At 35.3% G+C, this 18,506-nt stretch overlaps 1 long non-coding RNA gene across 1 annotated transcript; it reads right to left on the bottom strand.

Annotated features, from left to right (window-relative positions):
- Positions 1-974: 974 nt before the first annotated feature.
- LOC147410187 (uncharacterized) lies at positions 975-3,462 on the bottom strand. Its single transcript, XR_015175664.1, has 3 exons — positions 3,327-3,462; positions 3,124-3,223; positions 975-1,359 (listed from the first exon to the last, which is right to left on the bottom strand). It is a non-coding gene; the product is annotated as an uncharacterized LOC147410187 (long non-coding RNA).
- Positions 3,463-18,506: the final 15,044 nt, after the last annotated feature.

Genomic DNA, 18,506 nt, shown 5'->3' on the forward strand with positions numbered 1-18,506 from the left:
GGTCTTAGATATGGATTTGTGATTGGAAGGTACAAGTAAAGGTGGTGTAACAGATCCATGAGAAACCATTCAATAGTAACATATTATTAAATAAAATAAATCCATGAGAAACCATTCATAGATTTGTTTGAAAGCCACTAATTTGACAACCAATGCAAAGAAATCTCAACTCAGACACTTTTTTTTAACTTATATAAGAGAGAGCACACGTGTGAACTAGCACCAAAGAAAGTAGAACATTGGTCTTTTATGAGTGTGAAGATAGAATGTTAAGGTGTGCAAGTAATGAAAAAGCCAAACAAAACTAGAGCTGCATTTAAAAAAAAAAAAAAAATTTCAAAATAAACACTATGGTTAGAGAAAAAGTATGAAGATGGAATAGAGTGTGACCTTCAAAATAAAATTAATGTAAAAGTCATTTTGCTTGAGCCATTATGAAGACTGGAAAGCAAACCTAAGTATAGCAGCATGAAGTAAATAAAGCTTAAACATGTGAGACAAAAACTTGTTCCTGTTCATACATTGAGAAACCCAGATTGTCACACACAAGTCATTGTTCCTGTAATGAAATCTAAATATTGGGTATTTGGGAAAAGTGTCAACATGTTCATTAGTTGGAAAAGAGTAGTTATATATAATCAGCTCTGTTTTTTGCCTATGCAACTGTAATGAAATCTAAATATGGTTTACCTACTGCTACCAGACTTATGTGCTACGCAAAGATACTTGTTTAAGTGGACAGCATTATAACATATTTTTAACTTGTACAAGCCAAACATCCATTGTGCATAGTTCCATGCTCTCAGATTTTTCAGTTTATTTTCCTAAAATTGCTGATTCCTATTGCCCATGACACAGTTCTTTCTTACAACTTCCTTGATAAATCACTGGTGTACCTGTCTGAAGTGTCTGCTTGGACAAACAAGCAACTTCAAAGCTGTCTGAAGTGTCTGCTTGGACAAACAAACAATCATGTAAATTTATTTTACATTTCAATTCTAAAGTAGGTTCTCTTAGAGATTTGACAAGGGTTCTGTTCTTTCAATCTGAATCACTTTTGAAGGAATATCATGGATTAAAAAAGTGAAAGACAACAGCTTCACACAATTTGCATTGTCACACTGTTTTCTTGTAATAAAACACACCCTTAAAGGAAAATGAGGCTATGTGATAGTACTAAGGTATGGGCTGAAATTTCACTGATTTAACTTACAAATACATAGAAACTAAGTAAAAGAACAACCAACCCAATGCACATTAAATGCTACTTCAAGTTCTAATGTCACGTAAAGAAAATTCTAGCAAAGCCTCACTTTTCAAGTAGATTCTAGAGAAGTTTAGCTTAATGTCCAAGTGGTCCTGTAAAAGAAATAAAAATATTACCTTCAACAAATATGTGTAATTACAAGGAATGAGACAGTACAATGAGATGGATAAATTTTTTGACTATTTTTTCAAAACTACACCATGATTGACACTTTGTCCTTGTGCTGACAGCTGCCACGTAGTGTAATAGTTATAAAGATAAGAGTCCATAATCCAAAAGTGTGCCACTCAGGGCAAAGGCTAAAAGGGTTGTGAATGCTTATTTGCCAAAGTCTGACATACATAGAAAAAAATCCTAATCAGTGTAATTGTTAACATCAGCCTAATCCTATGGGAGCTATGCCATAATACTGAACTTATGTTGCTTGAACATCTATATCAATGGCCAGCATTGACAGTCTAATGTATTCCTTCTTAGCACATATGAAGGTCAGAAGAGTTCTAATGATCTAAAAAACACAGAACACTCTCATTGAACACAAACACAATAGTTGTAGCCCCAACAGCAGCTGTCCCCATTTCCCACCTATACCACAGCAGCAGCCATGTGTCATAACAGCAGTCACCTGCTGCCATTTCTTTAAAATTGGAAATCGTTTCTCTTATCTAAGTTTTATGCATGATAAAGCAATGATAAAGTAGCTGTAATCAAGTAACTATAAGTCTAAATAATGTGATTTTCTTTTGCACATATCCACTCAACCACTCACTAGATCCACAGAAATGTCCCAAATCACTATATATAATAATTTCCTTTCTTTGGGTAACTAAACTTGGATAGTTTCCCTTCTCTAGCTGAAAAAATTATTCTTGGGACATACCAACCTCTCTTTGTTAGTTGTTATCTTCCCAAAGAATACCCATCAGAAAATTCGGTAGTTAGAGTAAACTATGGCCTCATTAGCAAACTAAGCATCTTGTATACTATTACATCGATAAGTAGCTCAACCCTTACTTTAGTTATGGCATTCCCACCACAAATATCTAATGACCCCAACTTACTCCATAAAAGGTTAGGTCCCAACCTTTGATCATAAGGTAGCATCTTCTTTTTCAGTATGGTTTGATTGAACCTGGATCTGGAGAACTAGTTAAACAAAGCACTGTCTAATACACATTAATGCTTGACTTGTAACCATATACTTACTTGGGTAATGGAAAAACATCTAAGCCACTAACACCTCAACATAACTCCAAATCTATGCCATGAAATCTCCTTAAACTGTGATCCTATATTGTGATACATAAATACATAACCTCTTATGTCTTCAATGAGAATGCTAGTAGCCTAGGTTTACATCTGAACAATGAAATTTATAAAATAACTCATTTTTAGGTTAGGTCCCAACCTTTGAACATTATAAATTAATTAAAACATGCAAGAAAAACCTTTTAGATTCCACTATACAAAATTAATGAAAATTCTAGAACTCCATACACATTTATAAGTCATTTCAGATCACTAGATTCAGATTCAGAACAACAAACATCAAAGTTAAATCAATCGAGACAAAAAAGGAAAAAACAAATTACAGAACTTCAAATCTAAATAACTCATTTTTAGGTTAGGTCCCAACCTTTGAACATTATAAATTAATTAAAACATGCAAGAAAAACCTATAGATTCCACTATACAAAATTAATGAAAATTCAAGAACTCCATATGCATTTATAAGTCATTTCAGATCACTGGATTCAGATTCAGAACAACAAACATCAAAGCTAAATCAATCGAGACAAAAGAGGAAAAAACAATTTACAGAACTTCAAATCTAAATCAAATCGTGGTAATCTTACTTGAGAGCTCGAAAATTTTCTTGAAGCTTTCAACCATTACAACAAAGAACATACTTCGTTCTACGATTTGGATTCTCAAAAACTCAAAGAACTATGAAATCTGCGATTTCCATTCTCAAAACTTCAAAGAATGTGAAGAGGAGATGAGAAGAACTTAATACGAAGAGAGAGAGAGAGAGAGAGAGAGAGAGAGAGAGAGATACCTGTTAGAAGGGAAGATTTTCTCCATTAACATCGAAACCCTAGATGTAGAGGAGATGAGACGAACTTGATGCATAGAGAGAGAGAGAGAGAGTTTCACAAAACTTCCATGATACAGGGAGAGAAGTTTTTGCTAAATTTCGTTAGTCGCGCGGGCAGGTAAGTTTAATTTCTGTTCTATAGCGACGCCTATTTTGACCGCTCCTATATATCTGTCACTAAAACCAAGCATTTTTGTAGTGATAATTGAAAAGTTAAATTATCCTTAAATCTATAAATACCAAAGTCTCCCTCAATTAAAGAGGTTAATTAGGATCACTTTTTCTTAAAAGATAGACACTCTCCCTCAAAAGACGAAGCAAAACTCTTCAAGATAGACTTGAATTCTTATTCAAGAGAAGATCAAGTTCAAAAGTCTTTTTTCAGAAGTCAAGAAATCATTCTCGGTTGGTAAAGCGTAAAGTCCAGAGAGAAGAAAATTTATATAAATCTCTACAAAAAATCAAGCATCAAAAGCAACTATTTACAAGTCAAAAGTTGCCTTCTCAGCTGATCACACAAGATGCCCGGAGAGAACAAAGTTACGCATACGTTGCCATTTGTACTAATAATTGGATTTACATTGTATACTAAAATTCTCTACAAAGTTTGATTGATAGAATTTTTGTGTGTTGAAATAAGTGGTGGGGGAGTTGTTGGAAGATACAAGACCCTCTTAGTATGAACTCCTTTCCACCTGATGAGCTGATTTCCAATGCCTCTCCATTCTTACTATATTTTGTTGCCTCCCCCATCTGTTGTGCTTGATTTCCTTGTGCAAGGCTAGGCGACTGTCAAAGAAGGGAGATCTTAAATTCAGTAGTACGGTTAGAGGACTTTCAATGTAACTATGCTCTAATATTAATTAGCCTACCAGATCCGTAATTAATCAATTATTTGCCAATTATTTATTGTTGATTGGATTGGAATGGGATTAACCATATATGACCTAATGTCTTCGGTGTGACTCATCATCAAGTCCTAGCCCTATTGAATACCCAACAACAATCAAGTCAACCGGATAGTTGAGGGTGCCTACATGAGACACTTGGTTAATTGGAGAACCATATATGTTTGCATCACATTTGATAACCCACTGATACACTAACAAAATACAGTTTCATTTTGTTACAATTTAAATGAAAATTTAAATGAATTTTGGATGGTAGAGTCTAGACATTAATTAATAAAATATTAAGTGGGGGTTCATCCGCTCATATGATTTTTTAATGAGTTGTACATCCATTAAGTTATGTAACCATTACATGATTTAATGCCTAAATATTAATTGGTGAGTATTAGCTATAGAGATATCCTTGAATTTAAAACTGATGACATGCCATCCCTGACCTCAGTCTTATTAATAGGCTGATGAAAAAAGTCCCAAATACCCCCATTTTCATTTGTAGCAGAAAATCCTTGGTCTTTCTTCTCAAAACCAAGTCTCAACAACCCCCTTCCTCACCTTTATATCAACATTAATTCTCCCTTCAGTTACAAAATAATGATACGAACGTAACAAGAAGAGTGGTTTTGAAAGTCAACCCACCCCAGCCCCACTCTTTCTTTTTTCTTTATATATATGGAAAAAAGTTACATGGACCAAGAGACCACGTGGAACATGAACCAAAGTCCACATTTGTTTGTCGTCTAGATTGGATTTGAAAAATACTCCCCACAAAAGCATTTTTTGACATTGGATTTTGAATTTAAAAATGGGCAGTCATTGAACTCCAACAATGAAAAAATCTCTTTTTTCAATTATATTTTTTTGAGAATTCTTAAAATTTTATGTTCTACATACATGTAGCACCTGATGGTGTATTTGGGAGCCATGTTGATATGTGATCCATATAGATGGGATGGTCCTTCGTCCATCTCTCTCTCTCTCTCTCTCTCTCTCTCTCTCTCTCTCTCTCTACATATATATATATATATATATATATATATAGGTCCCGTTCAGCAACAAACATTTTGGCAAAACATTTTTCAAAACATGGGTTAGAGGTTTTGGAATGGGCTGATTTTTGGTAAGGATGATTTCTACGGTGAGGAGATCATCCTCACCAAAAATCAGCCCATTCCAAAACTTCTAGCCTCAGTTTACAATTTGAAAAATCGTGAACCGTCCAATTTTTGTAAACCATTTTTGATGGGGTTAGAAGTTTTGGAATGGGCTGATTTTTGGTGATGATGATCTCCTCACCGTAGAGATCATCCTCACCAAAAATAAACCCATTCCAAAACCTCTAACCCATGTTTTGAAAAATGTTTTGCCAAAATGTTTGTTGCTAAACATTTCCCTATATATATAGGATTAGGATCCGTATACACATAAAGCTACTCATAAAGCTACATCGTGTTCTGTCTTATATAGGCAAAAATGTTTGGAATGTGCTGATTTTTTGTGAGGATGATCTCTACGGTGAGGAGATCATCCTTGCCAAAAATCAGCCCATTATGAAACTTCTAGTCCTATGTTTACGAGTTGAAAAATTTTAGACCGTCCAATTTTTGTAAATCACTTTTGATGGGGTTAGAAGTTTTGGAATGGAATGATTTTTTGTAAGGATGATCCCCTCACCATAGAGATCATCCTCACAAAAAATCAGCCCATTCCGAATCTTTTTAACCATATAAGACAAAAACGTTGTAGTTTTATGAGTAGCTTTATGTGTCTACGGAACCCAACCTATACATATATATATTGTCACACTAACTTAGTACAATTCTTCGATGATTTATATAGGAATTGGTGGCATTAGTTCCAATTCATTTCTTTCTTCTTTATGTGATTATGTCCAACTTTTGTTTACATTCTACAGGTTATGGATATCCTTGCTCCATTCCAAAGAGGTGGAAAATTTGGGTACGTGAAAGACCCGCCACTAAAAAAGGACGAAATGGGGTAGGTGCAAGCTATATTAGTTGTTAAAGCCTATGGGTATCAAATTCCTACCCATCAACGAGATAGCTATTAAAGTCTATGGGTCAACGTCGTCAACTCATCTCATTAAAAACAGGTGTAATTACATTTTACAGGATGTGGATATCCTTGCTCCATACCCCGCCACCAAATAGGAAGAAATGAGGAAGGTGCAAGCTATATTCGTAGTTAAATTCTATGGGTATCAAATGTTAGAAAAAATAGAACTTGAAAAAATTGCTCTGAGGCACGTAGTAATCTGCGTTGTCTTATAGAGGACAGACGCCCCCACTCCGATTGAACTCGAAGATGCAGATGGGTTGCTGGCGAACTTGTCTTCAGGATACAATAGAGCCCAATTCTAACACAATTGTATATTTCCTTAAAATTTGCACTATTTTGAGAAAATCTGTTACACAGAATCTCGGATACACGAATGCCTCTTTTTATAGAAAATTTTTGAATTAATTTTTTTTAACAGAATTGATCTCCATAAAATAGATAACAATTATAAAAGTCACACCTATTCGTAAATGATTTTTGAATCTCAATAGGTATGAAACCCATTGGAACCACTAGGCACCTATTCGGATCAAGGAATTCGTTAAGCACCCTTAGGCCCCTTCGACACCTTTCGGATCGGCCTTGGTGCCTATCCAAAATTGGACGACCCTATTAAATATTTAATTTCTCTCTCTCTCTCTCTCTTTCTTATTTTATATCTATCTATATATATAAATAAAATAAAAAAGAATTATTAAATTTCCATATAGCTTGAAGCCATTAGGAGCTCTCAAGGAGAAAGTCTTTGGAATGAAGAAAGAGTTGAGAATAGGTTCTTATTTATAGGTTTAAAAATCCCTCCAAAACATTTAAAAAGCGATGTGGGATTTATAAAATATTTGAAAAATGAGCCCAAAAGAACTTTTATAAATTTCAATCCATGTGAAAAGTTTTCAACCAATACAAATGTTATTTTTAAAAATACTTACTTTTCTTTAACAAAAAGTACACCAACCATAAAATAACTTTCAAATATTATTTTAAAATAAACTTAATTAATTTTATTTAAATCAATTTTAAATAAATATTAATCAACATTTATTAACATTTATTTTAACAATAAATTCCCACCCATCAATGTCGTCTACTCATCTCATTAAAAACAGACTAAAAAAGGAAAAAAATTGAATAAATGAAGAGTTATCACATGTCCTCTTCAAACTTCAAACTCTATTTCTTGTCCCCCTCAAAGAGATGATAATGAAGAGAGAGCGACATATAGAGAGATTTTAAGCTAACTTTACCTTTTGAACCAATAGTTGGTCCACATTATTTATCCAAACACATCTCATACGAAGAACAAATTAAATTACTGGAGAAAAATAAATTGCTTTATTATTTCTTGTCCTTCTGAACAAAGTTACCAACATATTTATAAGAGAAGAAAAAAATGAAATCCTACTCTAATTGGCATGCTCACATAAAGAAACAAGTTCCTACTCTAATTGACATATTTACCATAAACAGTAAATATTATTTATAGTAAGTCTAAAAATAATAAAATAGTAATTACTTCGTAATTGAATTAAGAATCCTAATTACATAAAACTTTTCTTCTGTAATAACTTCATAATCACAATCATGCCTAGGCATTATATCGCGTAGCCCTTTGAGTCATTGTTCCAATACTTTTAGAATCATCGAATTTCGAGTCTGTATGATAAAATTATGCCCAACTTACTTTAGGCTATGAAAGTAGATCCTCCTAAATCAATTATAAAGAGTTACTTTTGGACTAATAATTGAAATTTTGTTTAGAGCAAAAACTCCTAGGTATTTCTTCTCTAAACCAAGTTTCAATCAACCCCCTCCCTTCCCCTTATGTCATCTTTTTTTTTTCACCATTCAATTTGAAAATCATGATACGAACATTCAAAGAAGAAGAGGAAGAATGGTTATGATGTCTTCTCTAAGTCAACCCAACCCACTAATACTCTATCTTTCTTCGAAGAATGGTTATGAGTCCACTAGTACTCTAGCTTTCTTCTTTATATACATGAGTGTTGATTTTCTAACTAGAAAGCCTTCACTTTCTCAATACTTTGCTGATGTGGCACAGACACAGAACCACAAATCTTTTTCCTTGGAATACATAACTACTCATCTTTTATGAGGATGCGTAGTTGTGTATCCCGAGGAAAGATTTATGATTTTGTGTTCGTGCATGTCAACCAAGTGAAGACTTTCTTGTTAAAAAATCATTACTCATATATATGAATAATGATGAATGCACGCAGTTAGGTACGCGACTGATGTGGCAAGATGACATAACCGCACATCTTTTTCTTGTGTATCCCGTTGAAAAAGATATGTGGTTTTGTGTCTTTGCCATATCAGCCATGTACTAAAACCACATGCATTCATCACGACTATATGTATATACGGTCAGGATCCCTTGACTCCTAAGAATGACTCATAAAAAAAAAAAAACACACATGATCCCGACCTTTTAAATGCAAAATTCAATGGTTGAGATTTATTCTTGGGATAAGTATCCCTGAGATTTGCATTATCAAGATACTCATAAATCTCAACCATTGGATTTTATGTTTAAAGGGTTGGGATCATATGTTTTCTTCATGAGTCATTCTTAGGAGTCAATGGATCCCAACCTATATATATATAGGGTAGCGTTCAACTAATAATCTTAGGTCGACGACGTTGGTTGACAAAACTTATCCTATATGACTTAAAAGTTTCGGATTGAGCTGATTTTTTGTGATGATGGTATTTATGATGAGAAGATCATCCTCAAAAAAATCAACCTGATCTGAAAACTTCTAACCATCAAAAGTGGTTTACAAAGTTGAAGAATTGTGGACCGTCGACTTCTATTGTCAATTTGTAAATTAGTTTTGATGGGTTAGAAGTTTCACAAAAAATCAGCCCAATCTGAAACTTATAACCCATATAGGAAAAATTTTATCAACCAACGTTGTCGGCCTAAAATTGTCAGCCTAACGCCCCCCCATATATATATATGGGGGATGGTTCATGAGACGAAAATTGTGACAAAATCTATTACAATGATTTTTGTCTTATATGGATTAGAAGTTTTGGAATGGGATGATTTTTTATGAGTATGATCTCTTCACCATAGAGATTATCCTTAGAAAAAATCAGCTCATTCCAACATTTCTAACCCCATAAAAAGTGATTTACAAAAAACCATTGTCATAGATTTTGACACAATTATTGTCCCATGAACTGTCTCATATATATATAGGAGAGTATTTAAGGGACATAAGTTGATAAACATATGTAAAAACAATCATTTTTTAGAATATGGGTTAGAAGTTTTAGAATCTGATATATTTAGAAGTTTCTAACCCCATCAAAAGTGATTTAGAATGTGAATCGTTGATTTTTTACAAATAATTTGTAAGCCACTTTTGATAGATATAGAAATTTCGGATTGAACTGATTTTTTGTGAGGATGATCTTCTCATCATAGAGATTGTCCTCACAAAACATCAACTTAATCCGAAACTTGTAACCCATATTTTGAGCAATGATTGCTGTTACATATGTTTTTACTTATGTGCCTTGAACGTCCTCATATATATATATATAATGATTTTGTAACTCAACCTAGCAGGGTAACTCAAAAATCCAATTGATGTGTACCCTACAAGAATAATAGATTTTTCCCTCGGATACACAACTTCACATCCCCATAAAACATGTGCAGTTGTGTATTGCAAGGGGAAAAATCTTTCCACCTGCCACATCAGTGAGTTTTGAGTTACCTGTCAGGCTGACTTACAAAATCAGCACTGTATATATAGAGAGACGTGCTGGGTTGAAATTAAGATGTACTGTGATCCTCACATTTCTGAAGTGGGGTGTGCACATAACCGTTGATGTGTTTCCTCGAGATAGGAGTAAAAAGCATTTCCAGTTATGTGTGCACCTCTGCATCAGAAATGTGAGAATCACAGTAAATCCAATGTCACCCCAGCATTACTGATATCGATATCATCTTTCCGAACTTTACAGTGTTGCTTGCTAACATTAATGGCTATGGAGAAAAAGCGCTGAACCCATGCTGCTGCAACACTTATTTTGATTCTCCTTTGCTTTTCTATGGGACGATCACCATCACATTCAATAAGCTCCATCAAGCAAGGCCAAAATCTGACGGATGGGGAGATCTTAGTTTCTGCCGAAGGTATCTTTACACCAGGCTTCTTTGATCCTGTCTTCGATTTTGAGTAGCCCTTACACGACTGGGTATCAGTGATTGTGATACCAAGTGCTGGAGCAACTGCTCTCGTGTAGCTCTCACTAATTTTAAAGATAATAGGACTGGATGCATCCTTTGGGGTACTGGATCAATGTTTAATACATCCGGCTACACGGTGAGTGAAACCTACATGTTTTCTCTTCCTTCACTTCTTTTGCAAAAACGGCAACAAAAAGAATCATGGAAAATGAACTCATATGTTCACTCACAATCTTTACCACGTAAACATGAAATCCAACAGTCGAGACAATCATGGCAATAGCATGTGAATCAGGATCCAGAGCAGTGTCTCATTCCTATAGAATTAGAACACATCAGACTCCTAAGAAAGCCATTTTCTATAAAACTATGCAGTCCGATGTGTTTGATCTCCAACCATTATGTGCCATGTAGACACCATATGTTGCTATAGGAACGAGACACCACTCTGGATCGTTACTCATAGCATATTCTTGGTCTATTTATTTAGTTTTATTTCTCTTTGACATGCATAAGTATACACAAAGAACGATTTAGTGTCTACATGTACGAAAGCAGCCTGAGAAAGAGCCAATATTAGATGCCTCATATGCTTCACATGATAGCAGCCTAAGAACCAACAAACCCAACACAGTATTCCCATCTTGATCATATATGGAGAAGATGCCTATTATGCAGTCTTTCAGTATGTGGGAATTCGGAAACAAACAAAATCTTAGCTTTTCTGAGAGAATTTTACCTGCAATATGTTAAGTATTCCTGATCACATTTTGATCCTTCAGAAAGTCCACACTATGACGTGCCTGTGAAATTATTTCGGCCCATTTCTGCAAAGAAAAAACGATTTATAAAACATAAAAGAAAAAGATCCATTGTAAGAACTTCAAAACACAAGTACATCATTTCACTATCAATTTGTCTGACTCCCCATGTTCCCTGATTTGAGCATTGGATTTTCTCTAGAAATATAAATATAAAAGTGTAAAATCTCTCTTGTTAATCTTTTTTGACGAATCAATTCAATGGTCAAGCTCATAAGAACTATAAAATTGAGTCCAATATCATCGAATTGATGTGAAATTGGCTCTACAATATTAAATGTCCCAACAAAAGATTTTTTCTAAAGAAAGGTTGGGTCGAATTTTTGTTTTTCAAAATGTAATGTGGCCAAATTCCCATTAAACCGGTTAAATATTCACTAAGGTGAAATACCGAAAAAGCATCATCTTAGTGATTCAACCACCATAAACAAGAAAAAATACCAAACCCGTCCTATCCTCACCATAGGTAAGAAAAGTAGCTAAATAAATTACCAAACTTAGTAACGCCAAGCCAACTGTGTGCAATTGTTTGATGATCTATATAGGAATTGGTGTGGCATTAGTCCCAATTCATTTCTCTCTTCTTTATGTCCAATTTTTGTTACGGTCTACCGGTTGCTCCATACCAAAGAGGGGAGCGGATCCTCTGTAGTGAGTTTTCCCTACATTACCCTGTATAGCCACAAAAACAAAATCTGTTTCGTTAAAAAATTGGAGGTCATGGACCATTCATTTTCAAAATTTTCGTCGGCCTCAAAGAATTTTATTTTTTTCAACAAAAAAAAAAAAAAAAATTTCAAATCTGATCTACATCATAATCCATACAAGGCTGAGTTGTCTGATTTTGTTTCCAACATTTCAATCTCTACTACTTAAGAGGCACTACAGGAAGAAGCACTATAGAGGATCCGCTCCTGAAGAGGTGGAAAGTCTATATATGGATATCTAATTCCCAACCATCAACGTCGTCTACTTGTCTCATGAAAAACAGCCTTACTTACTTGACCAAAATAAAAGAAAAAAAAAGTAAAAAAAAGTAAAAAAGTCGTCAAATGTCCTCCTCAAACTCTATTTCTGCTCCTCTCAAAGATATGATAATGAAGAAAGAGAGAGATACATATAGAATAATAAGAAGAAGAAGAATGGTGATGAAGTATTCTCTAAGTCTACTCACACCCCTCTTTCTTTCTTCTTCTTCTTTATATTGTATTTATCATCTTTCACAACTTTACAGTGTTGTTTGCTAATATTAATGGCTGTCAAGAAAAGAAGCTGTACCCATGCTGCTGCAACACTTATTTTCATTTTCCTTTGCTTTTGTATGGGACCATCACCATCACATTCAATAAACTCCACCACGCAAGGCCAAAATCTGACAGACGGGGAGATCTTAGTTTCTGCCGGAGGTAGCTTCGCACTAGGCTTCTTTACTCCCAGCGCCAAGTACTCTTACTCTGACTAGACTTCAAGTAGCCGTTACTTAGGGATATGGTTCAGAGATGGCACAGATCAAATAAACCCAATCGTGAAACCCCGATCCCTGATATGAGCGGTGTTCTTACCATTGATGCTGATGGAAAATTGAAAATTATGTATGGCCACAGAAATAGCTCCATCATCATCGTGTCAAATACCATTATTAATGGAAGAGCAACTACTACTGCCACTCTAAAGGGGTTACAACCCTTATACTTTCAACCAGACCGAAGTCCAATCTACTGAAGATAAGGGAGGGGAGTATTACATCTTAAAGGCCTTCTAAAACAAAAATAAATAGAGGAGGGGGGATTCTAGAAGAAGGATAAAGAGATGGTAGAGGGAGAGAATGGAGGGGGAAATGATCCTTTGACCCACCTTGAAGCTTCAATCTTGTGTCATTTTTTTTCTTCTTCTTCTTCAATGTCTTCTTAGGTCCTTAGTAAAAAGTGAGTATATTTTTTCCTTTTTAGAAGATTGATGTGAGAATGGAGAAGAGATGATTAGAGAGTAAAATTTTTTAGTGAGACTTAGTAATCTTTTTTGGCGAGTGAAGGGGAGTATTTATAGATGTTTGGAGGGTATTTTAAGGGTATAATGGGGTGAAGGACTGGGAGAATAGATAATGACATGGGTTTTAGAGGTGAAGGATATCTAATTTTGAATGGATAGGAGGGTAATTATGTAATAAAAGAAATATGTGGTGTTTTGATCCAAATGATTTGGATCTTACCCAAACCATTTGGGTAAAGTGTTTGGTGAGATGAGATGAGTGATGGAGAATGGTGGTGTAAGGGGTTAGGTATTTGATTGAGTGTTAGGTTGGTTGAGGAGGTTGGGTGTTTAGATTAGGGTAATGGGTTGTGTAAGAGGTTGGTTGGTTAGATTTTGAAAGAATTGAGGGGATGATGACATGTGGCAATGGAGATGAGAAAGTGGGGGATTGAGATTGGTTGATTGGTGATGGTGGTTGTTTGATTAAAGAGAATGAGTGTGGGTTGATTTTGTGGGAATGATTTTGTAAGAAATGATGAGGGAGGTGTAGGTTGTGATGTGAGTTGGTGGAGTATTTTAGGGAAAGGTGATGGGTTAGGATGTAGAGGATATGAGTTGTATGTGAGTTGGTAGAGTGTTTTAAGGAAAGGTGATGGGTTAATATGTAGAGGTTATGGGTTGTGATGTGGATGGTTGATTGTATTAGAGAAGAGTGATATGTTAAGTTAGGGTAAGGTATGAGTTGAGGTGATTTTTGGAGAGAGGTGAGATGGTAGATGAATTATTTAAAGAAATGTGATAGGGATAGATAATTAGATGAGGGAGGTAAAAGGGGATGATAACATGTGTCATCTTTTGATGATAAGAGGGTGATTAGTTGATGTGGGTAGTGGTTAGTGGGTTAGAGTTGTGGGTTGGATATGGGTTTGGGTTTAGGGGTATTGGGCTTGGATTTTAGGAAAGATTAGGGATTTTTGGATTTTGTTCATTTTGAATTGGATTTTTTAGGGTGGGTAGGTTGTAGGGCTTTAGGTGATATGGGGTTGAATTTTAGTTTAGGGATAAGGTGAGAAATCGATTTTGGAAAGTTAAGGGTTTGTGGGCTTTGAACGGGCTTAAGGTATTAGATTCGGAGGTAAAACAATGAAAAGTGGGGAAGGTGGTAGGTATCCCAAGTCTCTTTTTAAATTTATTCATTTTTTTAGAGGTTTTGAAAATCATCGGATTGATCAAAATGCTATGTGTTGGCAAATTGGGCATTTTAGGCCCATTAGCACTTTTATTGAAATCTAGTATTTTTTGTTGCGAGAGCGGAGCTGTGAAGGTTGGGAAAGTGTGGAGGTAGGCCGAGTCCCTTTTGGTGGGCCCACTAGACCATTAGGGGTTCTTAGGGGCCTCGTCGATTCGATCAAAATATCACTTTTTTAATGATTTGGGCTTTCGAGGCCCATTGACCAACTTTGTTGAAAAATCGATATTTTGAGTGGAGCGGGGTAGATGGGAGCCTACCGAGTCTTTTTGGATGGGCCCTTTAGACCTTTAGGGGGTCTTATGGGCCTCGATTTTAGTAAAACGTCGAATCTTTTATGTTTCGGGCTTTTAAGGCCCGTTGGCCAATTTTATTGAAAAACTATTATTTTTGGGTCCTTTCGAGTAGAGGGCCCGTTGAAATTGGGGTGTCTATAGTTGTCTTTCTTTATAGGAATTACGTATAAAGAACTGCAAGGAATAGACTAAACCCCTATTTGTGCAAGCCAGAAAAATCTTGTAAAACACGACTATGGATTACCGATTGAATTGACAACTTTTGTAGTAAATGGTTACTCAAGTATGGGGTTTGACAGAGTTTTGCCTTATTAATTCCTTGATCTCGATGGCACGGAACTCGTTTGAGATCTTAGATTTGGTGCAAATTTGAAAATCAAATATTTTTAGTCGCGTTTTGATAAATTTGAGTTGAGTGCAACTCGAAAAGGGTTTTTGAAATTCTTTTTGATTTTTTTAATGAGTTTTAACTGATCTGTGCTTGAGACATGGATGGATTTTGGTTTTATTTTATCAGTATTTGAAAAACAGACAACACCCCTATTTCTTTCATCCGTTCTAGGGACACGGATCCAACAAAATTTCCTTTATTTGTACTAGTGATATGGATAAAACAAACCCTGCCTCACCTGTACTGGTAATACGGACCAGTACGAATTTTAAACACTTAAAGCCTATGCGCCCTTTCATTTTCGTTTCTTCCTCTATTTTTTTTTTCTCTCTGGCGATTTTCCTTTCCTTTTTCGTTTCTCCTCGTTGATTGTGTTGATTTGGGCACTTGGTTTGGCTGTTGGGATGATTTTGAGCACCCGTGTGTTGTATTTGGACGATCGTGGTGTGACTTAAAGCCTTAAGGAGTTCATTTGTGCGAGTGGACCATTCGCATCGAGGTAAGTCTCAATTGTTTCCCCCCCCCCCCCCCCCCCCCCATTTTTTCTTGATTTTCCTTTTCCTATTTGTTTATGAGAGTTATTTTTGCACACTATCCCGAACACGACCATTTATCATGTTTGTTCACTCATGTTCTTGTTTGTTTTGTTTACTTAGGAATATTTGTCATGAAATTGATTAAGCATCTACGAACTGGCTTATTCGTTATTCCTTCTGTCTGTTTTTCGAATCTTCCCTTTATTAGTCGTGAATGTACTCTCTGTCTTATTGGATATGGATGGTTTGGAGGTGGTGGTGGGCTGGTGTAGATTGATTGGATTAGGGGAATGGTAGGGTGGATGTGACTTTCCCTGGAAGTTTGGGAATTAGGTGGTGTTAGTGAAGTATAGGGGACTGATTTGTAAGTTTGAGGGTTAAGATCACAGGGGTAGGATGGCTGGATTGATTGATGATGCTTGTTGGAAATCATAGGTGGATGATGGAGATGGTTATTTAGTGGTTAATGGACTGGGTTGGGATGCCTAGAAATGGATTAGTGAGGTTGATGTTTTGAGGTAATTTGGGAATGGTTTTGGAGATTGGTTGGTGATTTAGGACTGTTTTGCTTGGAATGAGAACTTTGAATGGGAATTTGGGGTTGTTTTAATTGGATTGGGACTGTCTTTTCAGGCAAGGGTTGGGGCTATTAGGAATTGTTTTTAGCACCATGTTATTGCTCTTTGGCCTTTATTTCTGTTATATGCTTCTAATTTACTATAAATAATCTTGATTGGTGTCTGTTTTTACTCATTGTTGCTAATTATGACAAAGATAATACTTTAGATGCAATAATTTGCTTGACCTACCAGAATTATTTAAAAATGGAAGATGATTATTTTGTAGAAGTCGAGTGACACATAATTTATTTTGTAGCATGTACAATAGTCTGTGCACCAATAGTGTGGCCCGATAGTGAATCTTTGGATAAAGAAAAGAATGACAATCAATGTAGAACTCCCACTATTTTCATGAGAACAATTGTTCCACTGGAAAATAGTGATATTATAGTTCAAAGGAAATTTACTCAAGTTGACTTTAGAAAGAGAAAATGTGTATTGAGTATTTCTAATGTAGAGTCAGTTGATTAAAAAAAAAAAACATATTGATACTTGAAGCAAAAAGAATCTTGGAGACAGTGGAAGCTCATTTTGTGTATCATTTCCCACTCTTCGACTTTTGTTTACATGGACTGGTAAGTTTTGCATCCTCTTTTGTGTTATTTATTTTGTCCTAGATCTTTAACCTTGTCATTTTTTGCATCCATGAAACCATTTGTTAACAAATAGACGTGTGATAGTTTTTTGTCAAGTAAATGTTAGTCTCATTGTTTCCGACATTAATATGAATGTATTATAACTTCTAGATCCTGTTTTTTTTTTTTTTTTTTTGATTTACTAATAAGGATGTATTGTACCTTGTACACTGGCTAGCCAAATTGAAGGAATGGGCTTCACATGCCGTGCCTAATGAAGAAGACTTTGAAGAGTTGGACATGGAGTCAACATGGGCTGGAATGGAGAAATGTTTGGATATGGGGATATGTAAGTCCATTGGTGTGAGCAATTTCTCTTGTAGAAAGATCAAACGGCTGTTAGAACATGCATCGGTCCCACCAGCCTTGAATCATACCATCGATTCCATGGGTTACTAGGATTGACACATACATCATCATCCTTACAAGCAACGGAAACGAGTTAAGTAGGATTTGTTTTTTGAAGAGGTTGGCCATTATAGATTCATGTATGTTTGATCAGCAAAATTTTATAGTTGTTATTTTCACATTAGTTTAGACTTAACATGGATATGTTTGGCTGCTAGCATTTTTTTTTTTTCCTGAAATTGGTTATAGTTGGTGAGGGGGACTAGTTTTGCATGCTTGCATTATCATCAAATAGTTAGTTGTGCTTATTAATGTCTAGCATCACTGAACCCTGTAATAGAACAAATTCATATATGAAACTTCTTGAATTTCATCATCCATGGACCATCATCAATCATAACCAACTTGGGAATGTTAGGTGATTTGAGTGAAACCAAGATGGATGCTTTAATGGGTATATGTGAATGATTGGATGCATAACTAACTAAATCAAGGTTGTATGAATTTTGTTCGGTTGTAATTGTTTTCAACTTTAACTTATATATTCTTAGAATACTTGCTGATATGAGCCAGCTTAGTGTCCATGTATCCCTAGGCCAATGTTTGGGAAGAAAGTTGGTGGTTACTGTAGTGGGTGAAGATGTTCTTTGTATCCAAGTCAGTGGTATTTGCTTGCCTAGTAAGAAAAAGTATGTCAAGGCTGATGTTTTCATAAATGCTGCATTTTTTTCCACCTCTGTATAAGCATGGCCAAGTGAGAGAATTTCTGACAAAATAAAGGAAAGAAGGCAGATTTATTAACAATGTGGATTAGGATTTGTTTAGGAGAAAAACTAGAGCTATAGCGATGCGCTAATGAAAGATAAGAAACAATGTGGATTAGGATTTTCTATGGCTTTTTTGTTTTTGAAACATAAGCTTATTTCTCATGTGAATTGCTTTCTTTTTGTGTCATTTTCCATGTCTAACCTCCTAAGATTAACAATGTCCAGTGGCTATGAGTTGCATAGCTGGTTCACATACCCCATGCTACTTTTATTCCTTAGTACAACTGTATTTTGG

This window comes from Akebia trifoliata, chromosome 2, assembly GCF_017979445.1.
Source record: "Akebia trifoliata isolate Shusen 1 chromosome 2, ASM1797944v1, whole genome shotgun sequence".
Taxonomy (NCBI): domain Eukaryota; kingdom Viridiplantae; phylum Streptophyta; class Magnoliopsida; order Ranunculales; family Lardizabalaceae; genus Akebia; species Akebia trifoliata.